The sequence below is a fragment of the Mirounga angustirostris genome, unplaced genomic scaffold (assembly GCF_029215605.1).
Source record: "Mirounga angustirostris isolate CCGP_5_RB_7025 unplaced genomic scaffold, mMirAng1.0.hap1 SCAF_7, whole genome shotgun sequence".
In the NCBI taxonomy this organism is placed as follows: Eukaryota; Metazoa; Chordata; class Mammalia; order Carnivora; family Phocidae; genus Mirounga; species Mirounga angustirostris.
In genome coordinates this window covers 4466465-4487477 of record NW_026991715.1, presented here as the reverse complement: position 1 = coordinate 4487477, position 21013 = coordinate 4466465, and the positions used below count along the sequence as shown (strand labels likewise).

General features: G+C 36.2%; 1 pseudogene; it reads right to left on the bottom strand.

The window, feature by feature from the left end:
• Positions 1-5979: 5979 nt before the first annotated feature.
• On the bottom strand, positions 5980-19738 carry LOC135365296 (olfactory receptor 2T33-like; annotated as a pseudogene).
• Positions 19739-21013: the final 1275 nt, after the last annotated feature.

Here is a 21013-nt window from a genome sequence, read left to right as displayed (position 1 = left end):
TGTACGAAGCAGGTCTAGAAATGATTTTTCTTATTACATGACCTGTGAAATGCAAGTCATCAAAATACGCAAAACATTTGGTGTTTCAAGGTCCTGATAACATCAATTAACAGTCCTATAAAGAAGAGCAGGAGAAACACAGGAATTTGTTCTCAGATATCCTCAAATCTCAATGGGCAGATATGTGGGTGCCTTTTATATTGTAGATGAAGAACATTAATAAGTAAAGGCACTTTTCTATTTCCTTGGAGCATATTTTTCATTTTTTTACCATTCCTCTTGGTTCATTCCTCTGGAATGTCCCCCCCCCCCCCTTTCCAATATCTCATTGCTTGCTTACCATAATTGTAGAAAATTATCTTCTTGTGGCTAAGTGGTTTTCTCAGTCACCTTCTTGAGGGTATGTTTTTGGAATCTTTTGGAATCTTTGCATAAAAGAATATTATTTTACAAATATTCACTGATTTCTTCTGATCTATATGAGAGGAGTGAAGTGTCCACTCCAAACGTATGAGCCAGGACATGTAATTATTTGCTTTGTTCAATGCTGTGTGGCTGAAATTGTCTTTTTATCAATTCCAAGCAAAGGATGTTAGAGATAGCTTTGTTGTTGTTGTTGTTGCTTCTTCCATAACCATGAGAAGTAATGCTTGAGCAGCTTGTCACTTTCAAAACATTTTTTCTGTGCTTGATTTCCTCATCCATAAGAACAGAAGGTTCTTATGAAATGTCCAGTTACAAAAGTGGAAACCACTTTATGTATTTTTAAGCAGAGGTAAGGAGGTTCAGAAAATTAATTTAATAGGAGGTGGGAACACCAAAGAGCTAAGTAGAGAAAAATGAGCAACCACAGCAATTTTCCATCACTTTGAGAAGTGGAGACATCTGGACAATGTGCCTTCCTGGATCTCATGAATGGGACCTTCATGTAAGATGTGAAAGCAAGATGGGGACTGGCAAGCACTACATAGATCCATAGTTGTGTCTCACAGGAACTGGAAACATGGAAAGTCTCAACCACTTCCAGGAACCCCAATGAAAAGAGACTGGGAGGTAAGAAAGAACACATAAGCTGAATTATATCCTATACAGCTTCTTTTTTATCATTTATATTTTAATTCCAGTGTAGTTAACACCAAGTTATATTAGTTTCTGATGTATAATATAGTGATGAAACGGTTCTAAACAAAACAAAACAAAAACAATTCTGTATATTACTCAGTGCTCATCAAGGTAAATGTACTCTTAATTCCTTTTGCATATTTCACCCATCCACCCACCCACCTGTCCTCGGGTTACCATCAGTTGGTTTTCTATAATTAAGTCTGTTTCTTTCTAATTTTCACCTTTGTGCATTTTTTTGTTTATTAAATTCCACATATGGGTGCAATCGTATGATACTTGTCTTTCTCTGACTGACTTAATTTGTTTAGTATTATACTCTTTAGCTCAATCCATTTGCTGCAAATAGCAAGATTTCATTCTTTTTAAAATCTTATTTAAAATCAATTAATTAACAGATAGTGTATTATTAGTTTCAGAGGTAGAGTTTAGTGATTCATCAGTTGCAATGAACACCCAGTGCTCATTCCATCAAGTGCCCTCCTTAATGCCCATCACCCAGTTAACCCATCCCCCCACCCACCTTCCCTCCAGCAACCCTCAGTTTGTTTCCTATTGTTAAGTCTGTAATGGTTTCTCTCCCTTTCTGATTTCATCTTATTTTATTTTTCCCCTCCCTTTCCCTATGTTCATCTGTCTTGTTTCTTGAATTCCACATATGAGTGAAATCATATGGTATTTTCATTCTCTGACTGGTTTATTTCACTTAGCCTAATACCTTCTAGTTCTATAGAGTTGTTGCAAATGGAAAAACTTCATTATTTTTGATGGATGGGTAATATATATATATAACAACAACAATATATGGTATATACCATTTCTTATTTATCCATTCATGTGTTGATGGACATCTGGACTCTGCTTATTTTGGCTATTGTGGACATTGCTACTATAAACATTGCGACTTTCAATCACTTTGTATTTGTTGACATTCATATTTATAGCTGAATAATATTCTATTGTATCTATACACCACTTCTGTATCCGTTCATCAATTGATGGACATTTGGGCTGCTTCCATATCTTGGCAATTATAAATAATGATGTCGTAAACAAAGGGGTACATGTATCCCTTTAAATTAGTATTTTTGTATCCTTTGAGTAAATACCTAGTGGTGCAATTGCTGGATCATAGAGTAGTTCTGTTTTTCACTTTCTGAAGAACCTCTATATTGTTTTCCAGAGTGACGACCCCAGTTTGCATTCCCACCAATACTACATTAGGGATTCTTTTTCCTCCACAGCCTCGCCAACAATTTATACTTCTTGTGTTATTGATTTTAGCCATTCTGACAGGTGTGAGGTAACATCTCACTGTAGTGTTGATTGGCATTTCCCTGATGATGAGTGATGTTTTTATTCATTTTTTTTTAGTTCAAGTTCAATGAACATTTAGCATTATATTAGGTTCAGCAACTGTTTTCTCAAGGCCCTTAATTTTCTGCTAACAGTTTGAGTTTTGTTTTGTTTTGCTTTTGGCTTATTGGTTTGTTTTTGAATTCTGACTGCAAACTGATCCTATGAAAAAAATGACACAATTTTAGTATTAGTTTTGGGTCCATGCCTCTTCCAGGAATGAAAATATGCTGTAGTTAATATTGTTGCATAGCAAGAAGTGCAAATGGCAGTGGTTTAAAATAACAATACTAAGTTATTTTCCTCCTAAAGCTTGTTAGGCAAAATTTGACAGACACCTCATTTTTGTGTCAGTTGGGGCATCTCAAGTGCGATCTGGAGATTCATCTCCAAGATAACTTATATATACTTTATATATAAATATAAATGCATATATATACATCTATAACAACTTATCAGCATAAACTGTTTCATGGACTCATATATCCCAATATGTGAGTAATTCAGCTCCACTACCACAAATAATTTTCAAATGATTGCAGCCTAAAGCATATAATTTTACATAGCCTGGAATTGGGTATCTATTTTTACATTGTATTCTTTTAGAATGAATTATGTTTGAGACTGATGTGTGCTCTCATAGTTGGCATATCATTCTCCAGTAATTTAATTTGTTAATTTTAATTGAGAGAATGATGATGGAACAAAGAATTTTATTCTAACATTTCAGTTTCAAGGACCTGGCATTCTCTTTGGGACAAAATCTTGTACTTATCAATATGGAACAGCATTTTTTTTAAAAAAAACCTTGAATATATATAGATATGTTCTTTTGTTTGAGATGATGTGAGATAATTACAGAAATAGACTCAGTAGTTCATTCAGATGTTAAAATTCATATTTTAAGAATTTTGGCAAGAGACCATTTAAATTTGATATTCTTCATTTTAAATGTGCCACTTCCTTAGAATCAAAATATGTAGGGTATAGGTCCTTCTTTTTTAAAAAATTTTTTGTATCCTGCCACATTACTGAATTGCTGGATGAGTTCTAGTAATTTGGGGGTGGAGTCTTCTGGGTTTTCCACATAAAGTATCATGTCATCTGGGAAAAAGAGAGTTTGACTTCTTCTTTGCCAATTTGAATACCTTTTATTTCTTTTTGTTGTCTGATTGCTGTTGCCAGGACTTCTAGTACTATGTTGAACAACAGTGGTGAGAGTGGGCACCCTTGATGTGTTCTTGATCTTAAGGGAAAGGCTCTCAGCTTTTCCCCATTGAGGATGATATTCGCTGTGGGTTTTTCATAGATGGATTTTATGAACTTGAGGAATGTTCCCTCTTTCCCTATACTCTGAAGAAAGGGGAACCCTCTCACACTGTTGGTGGGAATGCAAGTTGGTACAGCCACTTTGGAAAACAGTGTGGAGGTGCCTCAAAAATTTCAAAATAGAGCTACCCTATGACCCAGCAATTGCACTAGTGGGTATTTACCCCAAAGACACAGATGTAGTGAAAAGAAGGGCCATATGCACCCCAATGTTCATAGCAGCAATGTCCGCAATAGCCAAACTGTGGAAAGAGCCGAGATGCCCTTCAACAGATGAATGAATAAAGAAGATGTGGTCCATATATACAATGGAATATTACTCAGCCATCAGAAAGGATGAATACCCAACTTTTACATCAACATGGATGGGACTGGAGGAGATTATGCTAAGTGAAATAAGTCAAGCAGAGAAAGTCAATTATCATATGGTTTCACTTATTTGTGGAAGATAAGGAATAGCATGGAGGACATTAGGAGAAGGAAGGGAAAAATGAAGGGGGTGAAATCAGAGGGAGAGTTGAACCATTAGAGACTATGGACTCTGAGAAACAAACCGAGGGTTTTAGACGGGAAGGGGGTGGGGGGATGGGTTACCCCGGTGATGGGTATCAAGGAGGGCATATACTGCATGGAGCACTGGGTGTTATACGAAAACAGTGAATTGTGGATCACCACAACAAAAACTAATGATGTAATGTATGGTGACTAACATAATAAAATAAAATTTAAAAAAAAGACAAAATTTTTTTTTTGGAAAATTAACTATCCTAAAACTTGCAACTCAACAGTTGCAGAAAGATTATAAGACTTCTCCCAAGCCATTAGATTTATGTCCCTTATTGAAATACAAAGATGAAACCTTCAGCCCTAGGGCTTTCATTGGGGACAAAGATGATTTCTTATCTATATAAGTCAATAGAAAATATTTATTTTAATCTGTGGGAAAAGGGACTTTTTTATCTTAATTACTATTATGAATAAATCTATTGTCTGTGTTGATTTATGTGATTAATTCTATCATGTGTGAATTATTTTTTAATTAGTGTTACTTATTTTCAGAGAGAGATGTTCACTTCCACTCTTCATGATTACTGTATGTTTTTTTAAGTAAGTTGTATGTCCATTATGGGTCTTGAACTCATGACCTTGAGATCAACAGTCATATATTTTACTGATTATGCCAGCCAGTGATTGCTACATATTTAAATGTACACAGGTCAATCTACTTACCTTGTACATAATGATTTTTAACTCACATATACCCTCAGAAAATCCTCTTCTAGCAAAAATTATGACAATATTTCCTACAAGATTTTTATATATTTTTCATATTCATTTAACTTTATTTGAAATTTATTATATCAAAATTATATGAAACTGAGATGTACATTGCTTTTTTCAAATAAATTATTCACTCTTTAAATAATCCATCCTCAAAATTGCACACACACACACACACAGAGTTGGTGTTGTTGACACAAAATGAACAAACTTTTAAAATCTCTAAAAGAAAGGGGTTTTTTTTTGTTTTGGTTTTGTTTTTGGTTTTGTTTTTCCAGTCCAGGTTAGGACAACTGCCTGGGATACAGTCTTTACTAAGGACATAAAACATGAAATGTTCAAATCATTAGGTGAAAGGTATTTCAGAAAGTTATAGACCTTATCTTAGGACTGTAAACTTAGGACTTAGTTTATCTGCAGGATTGTCTGACTTCAGTCTCATGGGATCAGGGAGGTTCTACACTTAGCCATATGCTTGGAATATGCTCCATTTTAGGTTATTTATAAATGAATCAGATGTACAATTGGTGCCAAGGTCAGAAATTGAATTTGCTGACTCTGGTAATGGTTAAAGTTTGGTTTCCTTGAGATCCAATGAGCAGGGCCCATGCACATTAAAAGTTGAAAATCTCCTTTATTTTATCAATGTCTAGCATATCTTTTACTTACAGTGCCTCAGCCATTTACTCTTATTGCTGAGGTCCAAAGTCCAGAACAAAAATACTATAAGGATGTATGAAAGCAGGACAAATGTAAATTTTAATGTACTAAATATAAAGTAAATATATATTTCAATAGTGAAAACTGGCCAAGTGAGAACAAAATATATTGATATCACAAATTTCATAATGGATCCCGTTTGGCTGCTGCCAGTTTATCCAATTCCTCTCACTATAGACGTCCCAGAAAATGTTTCTCTAGCCATTGTCTCAAAGCCCCCTTGACGTCTTTGTTCCTCACACTGTAGATAAGGGGGTTCAACACAGGTGAAGATGGTGTAAGAAGCAGAGACCACCTTGTCATGGGCCACTGAGCGGTAGGATTTGGGCCGCACATAGATGAGTAGGAGAGTGCCACAGAAGAGCCCCACCACAGCCAGGTGAGAGGAGCAGGTGACAAACGCTTTCTTCTGAGCTGCAGTGGACCGCATGCGCAGCCCAGCAGCCAAGATGAGACTGTAGGAAGCCAAAAGGAGAGACAGAGGGATCAAGAGCATCAGGAGGCAGCACACATACGTGAAAATCTTAAAAAAGGTAGCGTGGGCACAGGCAAGGTGCGTGAGTGTGGGTGCCTCACGAAAGAAGTGGGTGATTTCTCGAGAATGGCAGTAAGGGAAGCTCAGAGTGGCACCAGGCTGCATCAGCCCATCCACCCCTCCCCGAAGCCAGTAGCCTGTGGTCACGTGCAAGCAGAGCTTCTGATTCATGAGGATGGGGTAGCACAGGGGGTGACGTATGGCCACATAGCGGTCATAGGCCATGGCCGCTAAGAGGAAGCACTTACCCTCTCCCAGCATGGGAAACAGTAAACTCCGGGCTCCACAGCCAGCAGGAGAGATGGACCTGGTGCCCTTCAGGTAGTTGGTTGCCATCTGGGGGACTATGGTGGAGACCAGCGTCATGTCCACGAGGGAGAGCTGGCTAAGCAGGAAGTACATGGGTGTGTGCCGCTGGGGTCCTTATGGTTGAGCACAATCATGAGGGCATTGCCCATCAGGGAGATGAGGAAGAGCATGAGCACCATTGAAAAGAGGAACAGATGGGTCTGAGTGCAGTTAAAGAGCCCTAAAAGAATGAAGTATACTGTGTGGTGTCATTTGCATCTTCCATGGCTCAGTTCATGCCTGGAAGGCAAGGAATTATAAGGAGTCAGAGTTGTTTGAAAGGAAGGTTAGGCATTTATTTAAGAAGATGTGGTCAAACGACAGAAAAAAATGAGACTTGGAGGAATAATTATGTCTTTAATCTTTCACTTCATGACAAGATGTTTGCCTTAGCATCCTATCATACATCTCTGTTGTTATTATACAATATTTTTTAATCCAAATAAATTGCATAACAAGTATATCTTGCAGTACACATCACTCTTCTGTTATTTCTGTATATCTTGTTAGTATGCCACACATAATTTACTCACGGTGTTAGGAAATATTATGCCTTCCCAGTTTTCTAAAATTTGTGTACTTCTGTGTTGAAAGAGCCTCATAGTCATGCCTTTTAGTTAATATTAAAGTGATATATCTCTTAATTATGGCTATGGCTTTTTCATGTTTCTCATATGTTTAAGTTAATGTCTCAAGATTTTCTTTGATGTCGTGAGAAATTGTTTTAGCTTAAAAAGTACAGAAAAATAAATATAAAACTACTATACCTCAGTTTTCAGGTGAGAGACACAAAATGGCTATATTTCTCTATTTTACATGTGTGTTTAGTACATGGTTTCAATATGCCAGGCTTCCAGCTACCACAGATATTGCAACAAAGCACCTACCACCATATTGGTCATATTATCATTGTGTTTACGCACGATTAGAGGGAACTTACCTCAGTGTAGAGACCTTGCAACAGTTAATTTTTATACCTAGTATGTACTCGCAAAATGCTGAATTTGATTAAACGTGTGCATGACAAAAAGTCAATTTCATAAATGTTTATAACACTAAGGAACATAAAAAATGGTTTTACTTATTTGAATTTTGTTACCAGTAATCATACATCCTCAAAGGTAGGAGGTAGATTAATTTATTAACTGATTAAGTTATTAATTATAAAATTAATCACATTTTAATTAACTGGTAATTTGACTAATTATCTAACTGGTTTATTAAGACCTGCTTAAATCAAGTTATGTCCAACTTACTCTGAAATATAGCATTACCTGCAAATAAAACATGGAGAATCTCCTTTATTTTCAGAGATTATTTATATTTTCCCTAAAGCCTCAAGCTTTCATTTTTCTTATCTGTAAGTATCTATGGTAGTAGAATTAGATGTATATGCAAATGATTTCTTTTTTATATTTATGTAACATTTGTATTTCCCTTACAAATTCACTCTATCAAAAACTAAAATAGATTAATGATTACCAAGATTTTAGGATTGGAATTTATTCATAATCTATAAGATAGCAAATCCTTATTTACTATTTATGTAAATTAATTGGTAAGCAGTGAAAAATTTTAAGTGTGCAAAACCTTTCATAAATATTACATTGTTTTAAGTATCTAGCATATATGAGCAATACCCAGAGTATCATTAAATGATACAGATATTCTGTGCATCAAAATAGCTATAAATAAGACACAATAATGAGCATATCACAATCATGGTTTAATTCAATAATATATATATGGCATATGTATATAGTTTTTTATTCTATTTATTTATTTTTATTGTTTTAAAGATTTTATTTATTTATTTGACAGAGAGAGAGTTAGTGAGAGCAGGAACACAAGCAGTGGGAGTGGGAGAGGGAGAAGCAGGCTTCCCACAGAGCAAATAAATAAATAAGTAAAATCTTTTTTAAAAACTACATATAGTGGCGCCTGGGTGGCTCAGTCATTAGGCTCAGGTCATGATCCCGGGGTCCTGGAATCGAGTCCCACATCGGGCTCCCTGCTCGGCGGGGAGCCTGCTTCTCCCTCTCCCACTCCCACTGCTGGTGTTCCCTCTCTCGCTCTATCTCTCTGTCAAATAAATAAAATATTTAAAAAAATAAAATACTAAAATTTCTGTTACATCAATTTTGAATTGAAGTTTATATTTTATATTGCATGTATTTGAGATACTTCTATGTTATTATCCACTTAAAATCAATGGGCAGCTCTATTTTTAATTCTTTGAGGAACCTCCATACTGTTTTCCAGAGTGGCTGCACCAGCTTGCACTCCCACCAACAGTGTAGGAGGGTTCTCCTTTCTCCACATCCCCGCCAACATCTGTCCTTTCCTGACGTGTTAATTTTAGCCATTCTGAGTGGTGTGAGGTGGGATCTCATTGAGGTTTTGATTTGGATTTCCCTGATGCCGAGCGATATTGAGCACTTTTACATTTGTCTGTTGGCCATTTGGATGTCTTCTTTGGAAAAATGTCTGTTCATGTCTTCTGCCCATTTCTGGATTGGATTCTTTGTTCTTTGGGTGTTGAGTTTGATAAGTTCCTTATACATTTTGGATATTAGCCCTTTATCTGATATGTCATTTGCAAATATCTTCTCCCATTCTGTCGGTTGTCTTTTGGTTTTGTTGACTGTTTCTTTTGCTGTACAAAAGCTTTTTATCTTGATGAAGTTCCAATACTTCATTTTTACCCTTGCTTCCCTTCCTTTAGCGATGTTTCTAGGAAGAAGTTGCTGTGGCTGAGGTTGAAGAGGTTGCTGCCTATGTCCTTCTTTAGGATTTTGATGGACTCCTGTCTCATATTGAGGCCTTTCAACCATTTGGAGTCTATTTTTGTGTGTGGTGTAAGAAAATGGTCCAGTTTCATTTTTCTGCATGTGGCTATCCAATTTTCCTAACACCATTTGTTGAAGAGACTGTCTTTTTTCCATTGGACATTCTTTCCTGCTTTGTCAAAGATTAGTTGACCATAGAGTTGAGGGTCCATTTCTGGGCACTCTATTCTGTTCCATTGATCTATGTGTCTGTTTTTCTGCCAGTATCATACTGTCTTGATGATGACAGCTTTGTAATAGAGCTGGAAGTCCGGAATTGTGATGCCGCCAGCTTTGCTTTTCTTTTTCAACATTCCTCTGGCTATGCGTGGTCTTTTCTGGTTCCATACAAATTTTAGGATGATTTGTTCCATTTCTTTGAAAAAAGTGGATGGTATTTTCATGGGGATTGCATTGAATGTGTAGATTGCTCTAGGTAGTATTGACATCTTCACAATATTTGTTCTTCGAATCCATGAGCATGGAACATTTTTCCATTTCTTTGTGTCTTCCTCAATTTCTTTCATGAGTATTTTAGAGTTTTCTGAGGACAGATCCTTTGCCTCTTTGGTTAGATTTATTCCTAGGTATCTTATGGTTTTGGGTGCAGTTGTAAATGGGATCAACTCCTTAATTTCTCTTTCTTCTGTCTCGTTGTTGGTGTATAGGAATGCCACTGATTTCTGTGCATTGATTTTACATCCTGCCACTTTACTGAATTCCTGTATGAGTTCTAGCAGTTTTGGGGTGGAGTCTTTGGGATTTTCCACATAAACTATCATATCATCTGCAAAGAGTGAGAGTTTGACTTCTTCTTTGCCAATTTGGATGCCTTTGATTTCTTTTTGTTGTCTGATTGCTGTGGCTAGGACTTCTAATACTATGTTGAATAGCAGTGGTGAGAGTGGACATCCCAGCCGTGTTCCTGACCTTAGGGGGAAAGCTCTCACTTTTTCCCCATTGAGAATGATATTCACTGTGGGTTTTTCTTAGATGGCTTTTATGATATTGAGGTATGTACCCTCGATCCCTATACTCTGAAGAGTTTTGATCAAGAAAGGATGCTGTACTGCATCAAATGCTGTTTCTGCAACTATTGAGAGGATCATATCGTTCTTGTTCTTTCTTTTATTAATGTATTGTAGCACATTGATTGATTGCAGATGTTGAGCCAACCTTGCATCCCAGGGATAAATTCCACTTGGTCACGGTGAATAATCTTTTTAATGTACTGTTGTATCCTATTGGCTAGTATTTTGGTGTGAATTTTTGCATCCATGTTCATCAAGGGTATAGGTCAGTAATTCTCCTTTTTGATGGGGTCTTTGTCTGGTTTGTGAATCAAGGTAATGGTGGCCTCATAAAACGAGTTTGGAAGTTTTCTTTCCATTTCTATTTTTTAGAACACTTTCAGAAGAATAGGTATTAATTCTTCTTTAAATGTTTGGTACAATTCCCCTGGAAAGCCATCTGGCCCTGGGCTTTTGTTTGTTGGGAGATTTTTGATGACTGCTTTAATTTCCCTAGGGGTTATAGGTCTGTTCGTGTTTTCTGTTCCTTCTTGGTTCAGTTTTGGTAGTTGATACATCTCTAGGGATGCATCCGTTTCTTCCAGGTTATCTAATTTGCTGGAATAGGGTTGCTCATAATATGTTCTTACAATTCCTTGTATTTCTTTGGTGTTGGTTTTGATCTCTCCTCTTTCATTCATGATTTTGTTGATTTGGGTCATTTCCAGGTCTCCTACACCTCCGCCATCTTGCTTCCTACCCTTGAACAATAACTTTTTGATTTGTTTTTGTTTTAATCCCCCTGGTTGCAGATGGCAAAAATACTTTGCTGTGGTAATACTTAAGGGGAAGTTTAGCATAGTGATCATGATGGCAGATATCTCTCAGGAAGGAGAAAATCATTTAGAACAGAAGAGGGGTACAAGAGAATTCATTGTATTGATATTTGTATATATCTTAATCATGTTTACAAGTAGTCTTTTGAAATTACTAAAAAATACAGTTAAAAAAAATAAAAGAACTATCACTGTTGGTGAAAAACTTTGCCATGACTCCAGCTAAAAGCAATACATAAAGAGGAACAATTTAGGTATTGGAGAGATTTTGGTGGTATGATATTCTCCCAAAATTAATGTGTGGGAACAGCTTTCATACACAATCACATGAGCTGGGTGGGTAGACTTTCTCATTATTGTTGCAGTATTCAGCACCTGTCCAGGAATATTCTGGATGAAATGACAACTAATTAAGTCTTGAGATCATTGCTCTTGCTTTTAATCTAGTCCTCACAGCTCTGCAAAAATTAAAAGCTGCTGTAGATATGGAACTCTTTGGAACTTCCCACAGGAAAGGAAAGGAAGTATAACACACCTCTCAGTTTAACCAACTGTGAATTATTTTTTAATGTACTTAAGTAATCTGACAGGCACAAACAGATCAATTGCATTAGCCAAAGGGATATTTATGATAATTCATGATAATAAGCCTGTTCTGTAGTTGAAAATAAAAATCAAATGCAATATAGGCTTACAACTTTAATCAGTTAGCTTAAAAAATTCAAATATAATTAACATACAGTGTTATATTAGTTTCAGATTTACTTATCAGTTTTAAAATGACTAACAAATTATAAACAAGAATGGGTAAAAATAGGTATCAAAAGAAGAAATAGTCACTGAGAGGTAATATACTATGTCCATGTCAGGAAAAGAACTGGAAGTAATAGTCAGCTGTTAAAGCAAGCAGCCACAAATATATTATGCTCTCCTAACATATGTAAATTGAAGAGGCATTTGTATTCCAAATTGTCTTCAACAGGTTTAGGCTACTGTCCTAATCCCTAAACCACTTAATATTTTTAAAATAAACCTATATGCTCAGGGTTAATTGCAAAGTCATGAATGACAACTCATGACATGACAGGGATGCCCACTCTCACCACTGTTGTTTAACATAATACTAGAAGTTCTAGCCTCAGCAGTCAGACAACAAAAAGAAAATAAAGGCGTTCAAATTGGCAAAGAAGTCAAACTCTTTCTCTTCACTGATGACATGATACTTAATGTGAAAAAAATAAAAGACTCCATCCCAAAATTGCTAGAACTCATACAGCAATTCAGCAACATGGCAGGATAAAAAAATCAATGCAGAGAAATCAGTTGTGTTGCTATACACTAATAATGTGACTAAAGAAAGATAAATTAAGGAATTGATCCCATTTACAATTGCACCAAAAACCATAAGAGACCTAGGAATAAACCTAACCAAAGAGGTAAAGGATCTCTCCTCTAGAAACTCCAGAACACTTATGAGTGAAATTGAGGAAGACATAAAGAGATGGAAAAACATTCCATGCTCAAGGATTGGAAGAATAAACATTGTTAAAGTATCTATGCTGCTCAGAGCCATCTACACATTCAATGCAATCCCTATCAAAATAACATTGACATTTTTCAAAGAGCTAGATCAAACAATCCTAAAATTTATATGGAACCAGAAAAGACCCCAAATCACCAGGAGAATATTGCAAAAGAAAACCAAAGCTTTGGTCATCACAATGTGGGACTTCAAACTCTATTACAAAGCTGTGCTCATCGAGACAGTATGCTATTGACACAAAAACAAGCACATAGATCAATGGAACAGAGTAGAGAGCCCAGAAATGGACCCTCAACTCTATGGTCAACTAATCTTCTACAAAGCAGGAAAGACTATCCAATGGAAAAAAGAAAATATCTTCAATAAATGGTGCTGGGAAAATTGGACAGCCACTTACAGAAGAATGAAACTGGAACATTCTCTTGCACCATACACAAATATAAACTCAAAATGGATGAAACACATAATGTGAGACAGGAATCCATCAAAATCCTAGAGGAGAGCATAGGCAGTAAACTCTTCAACATTGGCCACAGCAAATTCTTGCAAGACATGTCTCTAAAGGCAAGGGAAGCAAAAGCAAAAATAAATTATTGGGACTTCATCAAGACAAAAAAACTTCTGCACGGCAAAGGATAGAGTCAACAAAACTAAAAGGCAATCTACAGAATGGGAGCAGATATTTGCAAATGACATATCAGATAAAGGGCTGGTATCCAAGATCTATAAAGAACTCATCAAATTCAACACTCAAAAAACAAATAAGCCAGTCAAGAAATGGGCAGAAGACAAAAAGAGACACTTCTCCAAAGAAGACATACAAATTGCTAACAGACACTTGAAAAAATGCTCCACATCACTTGTCTTTAGGGAAATACGAATCAAAACCACAATGAGATATCATCTTACACCAGTTAGAATGGCTAAAATTAACAATACAGGGAGCAAAAAATGTTGGTGAGGATGTGGAGAAAGGGAAACCCTCTTACACTGCTGGTGGAAAGGCAAGCTGGTATAGCCACTCTGGACAACAATATGGAGGTTCCTCAAAAAGTTAAAAATAGAGCTACCCTCCAACACAGCAATTGCACTACTAGGTATTTACCCCCAAGATACAGATGTAGTGAAAAGAAGCGGCACATTCACCCCAATGTTCATTGCAGCAATGTCCCCAAAGCCAAACTGGGGAAGGAGCCAAGATGCCCTTCAACAGATGAATAGATAAAAAAAATGTGGTTCATATATACAATGGAGTATTACTCAGCAATTAGAAAGAATGAATACCTACCACTTACATCAATATGACTAGAACTGGAGGGTATTATGTTAAGTGAAATAAGTTAATAAGAGAAAGATAATTTTATGGATTCACTCATATGTGAAGTATAAAGACTAGTGCAGAGGACGATAGGGAAGGGAGGGAAAACTGAATTGGAAGAAATCAGAGCGGGAGACAAACCTTGAGAGACTCTTGACTCTGGGAAACAAACTGAGGGTTCAGACAAGGAGGTGGGTGGGCAGATGGGTTTATTGGGTGATGGGCATTAAGGAGGCCAGGTATTATGATGAGCACTGGATGTTATACACTACTAATGAATCACTGACATATCAAAAACTAATGATATACTATATGTTGGCTAATTAAATTTAAATAAAAAAAGAAAACTCGGGACATAATTGTCTGTTAAATAACACAATTCAAAGATTAAGATATTAAATAAAAACATTTTCCTTAACTAATCAAACTATCCTATTGCTTGAATGTAATGGGCCTGTTTTATAGGTAGAAAAAATTATTCAAACGGAGCTTAAGACTTTAATCAATAAGTTAATTTAATACTTTTAAAAAACTAAAAATAATTAATAGTTATCAAAAGAAGATATATTCACTGGGACTCAGTGTGATTATTCAATGTGATTAGTTCAGAAAAAGAACTGGGGGGCATGATATTCTGTATTAATGCAAGCATCTATAAACATATTATCTTGTACAATCATATTTTAATCAAAAGTTTTCATGTTCATGTCATAGGGGAAGGGAGGGAAAATGAAACAAGATGAAAGCAGAGAAGGAGACAAACCATAAGAGACTCAATCTCAGGAAACAAACTGAGGGTTGCTGGAGAGGAGGGAGGTGGGAGGGATGGAGTGGCTGGGTGATGGACACTGGGGAGGGTATGTACTATGGTGAGCACTGTGTATTGTGTAAGACTGATGAATCACAGACCTGTACCCCTGAAACAAATAATACATTATATGTTAATAAAAAAATAAAAATAAAATAAAATAAAGTACTATATCCTACTTAAAAAAAAAGTTTTCATGTTCTTAAAAGTCTTCAGTGGATATCTTCATTATTTCCCTAAACCTAAAATATTTAACAATTTAAAAATAAGCCTATATGCTCAACAAAAATTGTAAAACCACATATTAAGACCAATGAAATAATTGTTTGCTAAATCAAGAATTTAGAAAATTAAGACATGGAAATTTTCCTAAACTAATCAAACTATCCCATCAATTGAATGTAACAGTTTTGATGATTAGGTCTCTGCCTTATTCTATTCTTACATGATGGTACTCTTTCCCTATCACCAACTCAGGAGATGATTTTTTAAAGTAGCCTGGAAATATACCACACAGATATTCAACAATGGCTAGCTGGGTCATTATTTATCGACAAGGATATGCTTAATTTTTGTAATAGTTTGAAAAATTGCCTGCAGTACTATACATAAGATCACCTGTTTCCCACACAAAGTTCCTAAAACCTTTGAAATTTGTTCAGTTATACTAGCAGTTTTTGTTTGTTTTTTATAATGAGCCTGCTTTGTCACTCCCAAGTTCATGTTATTGAGTTCATGTTATTGAGGTGACTCAAGATGCGGCCCCAAGATAACTTCAGGATGAGGGCTAATCTGCAGAGTAATGACCCATGTGTTTAGAGGGTTACAGGATTAGAACTATGTCCCCCACCCCATAGTCTCTGGGGACAGAGTATGGCTGAAGATTTTCAATCATCAGTGACCAATAACTAAAACAATAATGCCAGTCCGCTAAAACTTCCATAAACAACTCTGAGACAAGGAGGCTAAGAAAGGTTCTAGGTTGGTGACTATATTGATGTTATGAGGGTGGTGCAAGCAGAGATTGCCCTCAGATTGAAAGTACTTCCAGCTTAGGTATATGATTCGTACTATGATATAAAATAGCTGCCCCTTCTTCACAAAGGCCAGGACCTCTACCCCATTCATTCATGTTAGATCTAGAGGCTCACAAATGGTATTGTTATTGGTTACCAAATATATTGACTCCCTCAAAATGGAAAGAAGTCCCAATCTTTGTGGTATTAATTCCATTCACCAGCACCTGTTGTAGCCTAGGATGCAATAGGGAAGTGAAAGGAGGTCAACACCCTTCTCAGGTAGAAAAAAGGTGTCAGAGTGGTCAAGAGAGGTGTCTTCCACCTCTCTAAATCCCAGGAAACTTCAGCAATATTCTTGAGGTGATGCTATTTGGAAACTGAGGGGGATCTTGGTAATGGACTTCTAGGTTGTTAGTGTACTTTCCTCATTTTGTAGGGATTGACTATGGGATCACCTTTCTCAGTCCCAAAGGATTCCCTTTTGGGTTGCCTGCTAACACATTGGAGTCAATTTGGACAACAGGATTTAAAGAAGCACCTCATCTTCTTCTATAATAATGCCTGGCTTCAATGTTCTCTGGAGGATGATGAAAAATGGCCATAAATGGGTCCTTAAATGTTAATACTGTTTATAAGTTAGAACACTTTTGTGGGTGTCAGGAAAAATGGACCAAAATCCCATATGGTTAGACCCTTATGGTCCAGTACCAAAATGCTGATCTGTCCATCCTCCTGTAGGTGGCCTAAGGACACCACTCTCCTTACCCTCTACCCTTCGATCCACCATCAGATCAGCTGCATCAACCCTTCTACTTCTGTTAATCCACCAAGTCACCTATGATCTGTCATGTTTTCTATGTGCCTCCACCTTGTCTCTCTTGTAAACTGGTTGTGCCAAGATCCTGTACATGTCTCCCTCTATTTTCCTGAATCACTCATCTCCTCTTTGCTTCTTCTTTTGTGTGTCAGATATGGAATATGTTTTGAGAGAACTGGATGAATATTGCCTATCATTGTATATAGGCTTTCCTCCCTCATTCACTTCTAGGTTTATGGCTATGATAATTGGAGCCAATTATCTGGTCTATCTACCTCAAGACAGGGACTTTAAGGAATACTCCCAAGCAGCTCCTGAAACTCCTTTTGTTTTGGGGAGGTTCCCTGTCTTCTCCAGCCCAACATGTGTTGCCTATTTTCACATTTTGTTGGTGGATAGAAAATGTGTGTCTCTTCCTCTGAACGAGCTGACCAGCTTTGCTACTTGGAGTCCAATTTCTTTGCACTCTGGACTGTTATCTTCCTCCAGTCTTGCTGATGGCACCTCACCTCTTTTGCCTCTACCTCCCCCTCCTGTTTCTGCCCTACTATGGGTGCAGCTTGCATAACTGGCTCCTCTCCCATCCTCATGCCTCCAGTGTTATTGGCTGGTGCTCTTCCTATGCTTGGTATTAAGGAGCAAAGAGCACCCCAAGCTGTTGGGCCACCTCTTTATGAGGTTCAACCTGGAGGACATACTTAATCAAGATTCAGGGTCCTAAGGGTTCCTTTAGACTTTAACTGCCACTTCCTTTTCCTTGACAGTGGGGAACACATTGATTGACCTTTAAGTGAAACCAGGTGCAACATATTTATATTTAAACTGATTTAAGATTGTTAGTTTAATTAAGGTAGACATGTCTTTGGAGTTATCAGCATTAAATATAAAACTTTTATTCTACCAAGTTTTACTAAAACTCAAATAAGCTCATGGGATCTCTGTTGCAATTTGTCATCAAGAAGATGAATTAAAATGATGGTTAATTTTGTCTGTCTCAAATATTTTAATGGATAATAGTAAAAAAACAGGTAGGTTAAATACATGAACATATTTATATATAAGACTTTTAATAGCTTTCAAAATCTTTGGTATCCTGACTCTTTGAAGATTTGCTAAGTTAAATGATAAATTTGATTGAGTTCTTTGGGTAATAAAGTCTTTTCCAAATAAGATAAACAAGTAAAGCATTGATTACTGAAGATAGTTTTGTGCTTTTTGGCTGCTAATTGCAGAGACTTTGAAGATACTTGGATCTGCTGGTAACCATGTGTTATGCTTTTTTGAAAAACAGTACTAGAGAAAATCTTAAGTTTTTAGAATTAAAATATATTCATGAATTTCAGATCTAAAGAATTCTTGTGTAAGTGACAGTTCACAATTGGTTACTACTTAATTTTCACTAGAGACTAAAGTTTCTAAGAATTTAAATTCTGCTAAATGTAATTAAAATTGATGGCAATAACAGAAGCCAATTCTGTACTCAAGAAAATATGTTTATTTATAATAAAAATATATAAAGAATGGGGATACATATTATCAAGATGGGGGAGAGGTTATTCTGTCCTAAAATGAAACTGTTTGCTAAGAAAAGGCTTAGGATGAATTCTGAATGAAAAGGAAAGCTGTAGAAGGTTTGTGAAGGGAAATCTTTAGAAATTTTGTTATAAGGGATCAGGAGTACGGTTGAAAATGAATGGATTTTAAAGTACATTGGTATAAGTTTGAAAATCTGCTTTTCTATTTGTTAAAAAGATAAAGTTTATTTGGATTGCTAGTCTGCTCCTGATAATAAAATTTACAGAAAGCTTTTTCTTCTCATTTTTCTGCCCATAAAACCACTTTTTTTTTTCTTTAACTACCTAAAAAACCAGTCCATCTATGTTTTGTTTTTCCCAGGTCTTTTATTACTTAAGGAAGTTAAAACTTCTCAGAGCACCAGTCTGGATCAGTTGTAGAGCATGCAACTCTTGATCTTAGGGTTTTGAGTTGAAGCCTCACATTGGGTATGGAGCCTACTTTTAAATAAATAAATAAATAAATAAATAAATAAACAAACAAATAAACAAATAAACAAACAACATTCTCAATGTTGAAGGCTCTATCTATTGCTACCAAATATGATTTCCTCTAGAATCTCTTATTGTCACTTTGGTTAAATATAAATATGAGATTTATAATGTTCTGTAATATGTTTTAGGCATGTGCTTTAAACTTTCTGAGATTTTCAACAAATTTACAAGATTTACATTGTAGATGAAGACTTTTTTACTAATTTGGCTTATTTATTGGCATGTAAAATTACTTGGACAGCATTGTCAAAACAGTAGTGATAAACCTTAGGTTGTATTGTATGGGTAAATGCTACAGCTAATTTAGAGAACAGATCTTTAACCATGTCCATTTCTGATTTTTTTGTCATGTATTGTTACTGTTCTGATGCTTTTGCCAAATGTATTTTGCCTTCAAGAAGATTCATAGAAAAAATATATTTTTTAAGATTTTATTTATTTGTCAGGGAGAGAGCACACAAGAAGGGGGAGTGGCAGGCAGAGGGAGAAGCAGGTTTCCCACTGAGCAAGGAGCTGGATGTGGGACTTGATCCCAGGATCCCAGGATCATGACCTGAGCTGACAGGATTTTTGACAAATACATGTGTTTGATATATTTAAAATCTTAAACTGACCTGGGTAAGAATTTCCAGAACTAATGGGAAAGCTGTGTTTAAACTAAATAAATATTAAAAACATAGGACTGAATGAATTAAAGAAAATGACAAAATATTCCTTTCTGAAAAAATTGAAGCATTTATCTTTTCTCCCTACCTGAACCCTCCAGAATTCGAAACTCAGTGAGTATTCTTTCTTCCATGGCAATTATAATAATTTGTGTAAGTTCCATGAGAATCTGTTCTCCCGGCAACAGGACACCATTGGAAACACTGGTGATATTACTAAGGCTTTGACTGGAATGTCATGTTTAAAATAGAACTGCATAGACCTGGATAGGATTAGACAGCTTTAAGGAATTAAGGTTGAGTTTTTGAAGCCAATAAAGCCCCTTGAGAATTTGGTCTGATATCTTGTTACGTATTTCCCAGCAGCCTGACCAGGTGAGTAAAGAAGTCACTTCCTGGAAGGTGCAGGGTATATTGGTGACCTCTAGAGGAGGAATACAGCTTCTACAGGTATTGCAGGCAAGTCTGATGACAAATGTTTGGCTTGACTCTGGCCTCAAAAGGCTATTAAAAGTTCAGTCTAGAGATTCCTTATCAAAAGTTCCAGCAAAGCAGATTTTAAAGGATCCGTATAATCAATCAGTGTTCTTGCTGAGCTTATGTAAACAATTCGGCTAATTTTATTAAAAATGGACTTGTTTTTCAAACAAAGAGTCCTGATTTGGCTATCTCTGGAAATGAGTGTAAGTTTAGAGAGAAAAATGTGTTTCAATAAAGTATCTGTTTAGATGTTAGATTCGAGTTTAGATTGGCTTTAAATGTTTGTTATTTGCCTAAGCTAGACAACTTGAGGTTAACTTCAGAGGGATTGCCATAACAGTTCAGATATAGACAATCTTCTTGCTTGTTACTCTGTGGGGATAATAAAAGAGACCTTTAGGGCATATGATTATTTAAACATCTGGACAATGGGATGGACTCCAAAACAATTTGTGTAACTCAGCTGTCACCTTAATCAATTCTATGTGGCTGGGTAACAAAATTGCTCCTTAAAAGTCAGAATGTACCCCATTCCATGAGGTTAACTATAGACTTGTGGAGATAATGGATAGAACCCCTTTCCTTATAATAGGACTGGAGAATGCACTTGGGGATGTCCTTATCTCCTGGGACAAGTCATTTCCTACTTTCCAGTGATTCCTCATAATTAGAATATTGTCAAGGCTAGACATCAGGTTTTATAATGGTTTTATCTCTTAGACATATTTGTCTTGGGAGGCATCTCTATTGATATAAATTACAAGTAGAGGCTTTAGCCAAGCACTCAGTAGCCACCTTTAACTAAGCCCAATACAAAGTCACCCCAATACTAGCACATATATGGAAATTTCTATTAGTAAAAATGTTTCTTGTTGTCCTATGTTAAATGTTACATGGGACTCTCTAGGCCATAGGAGAAGCCTTTCTCT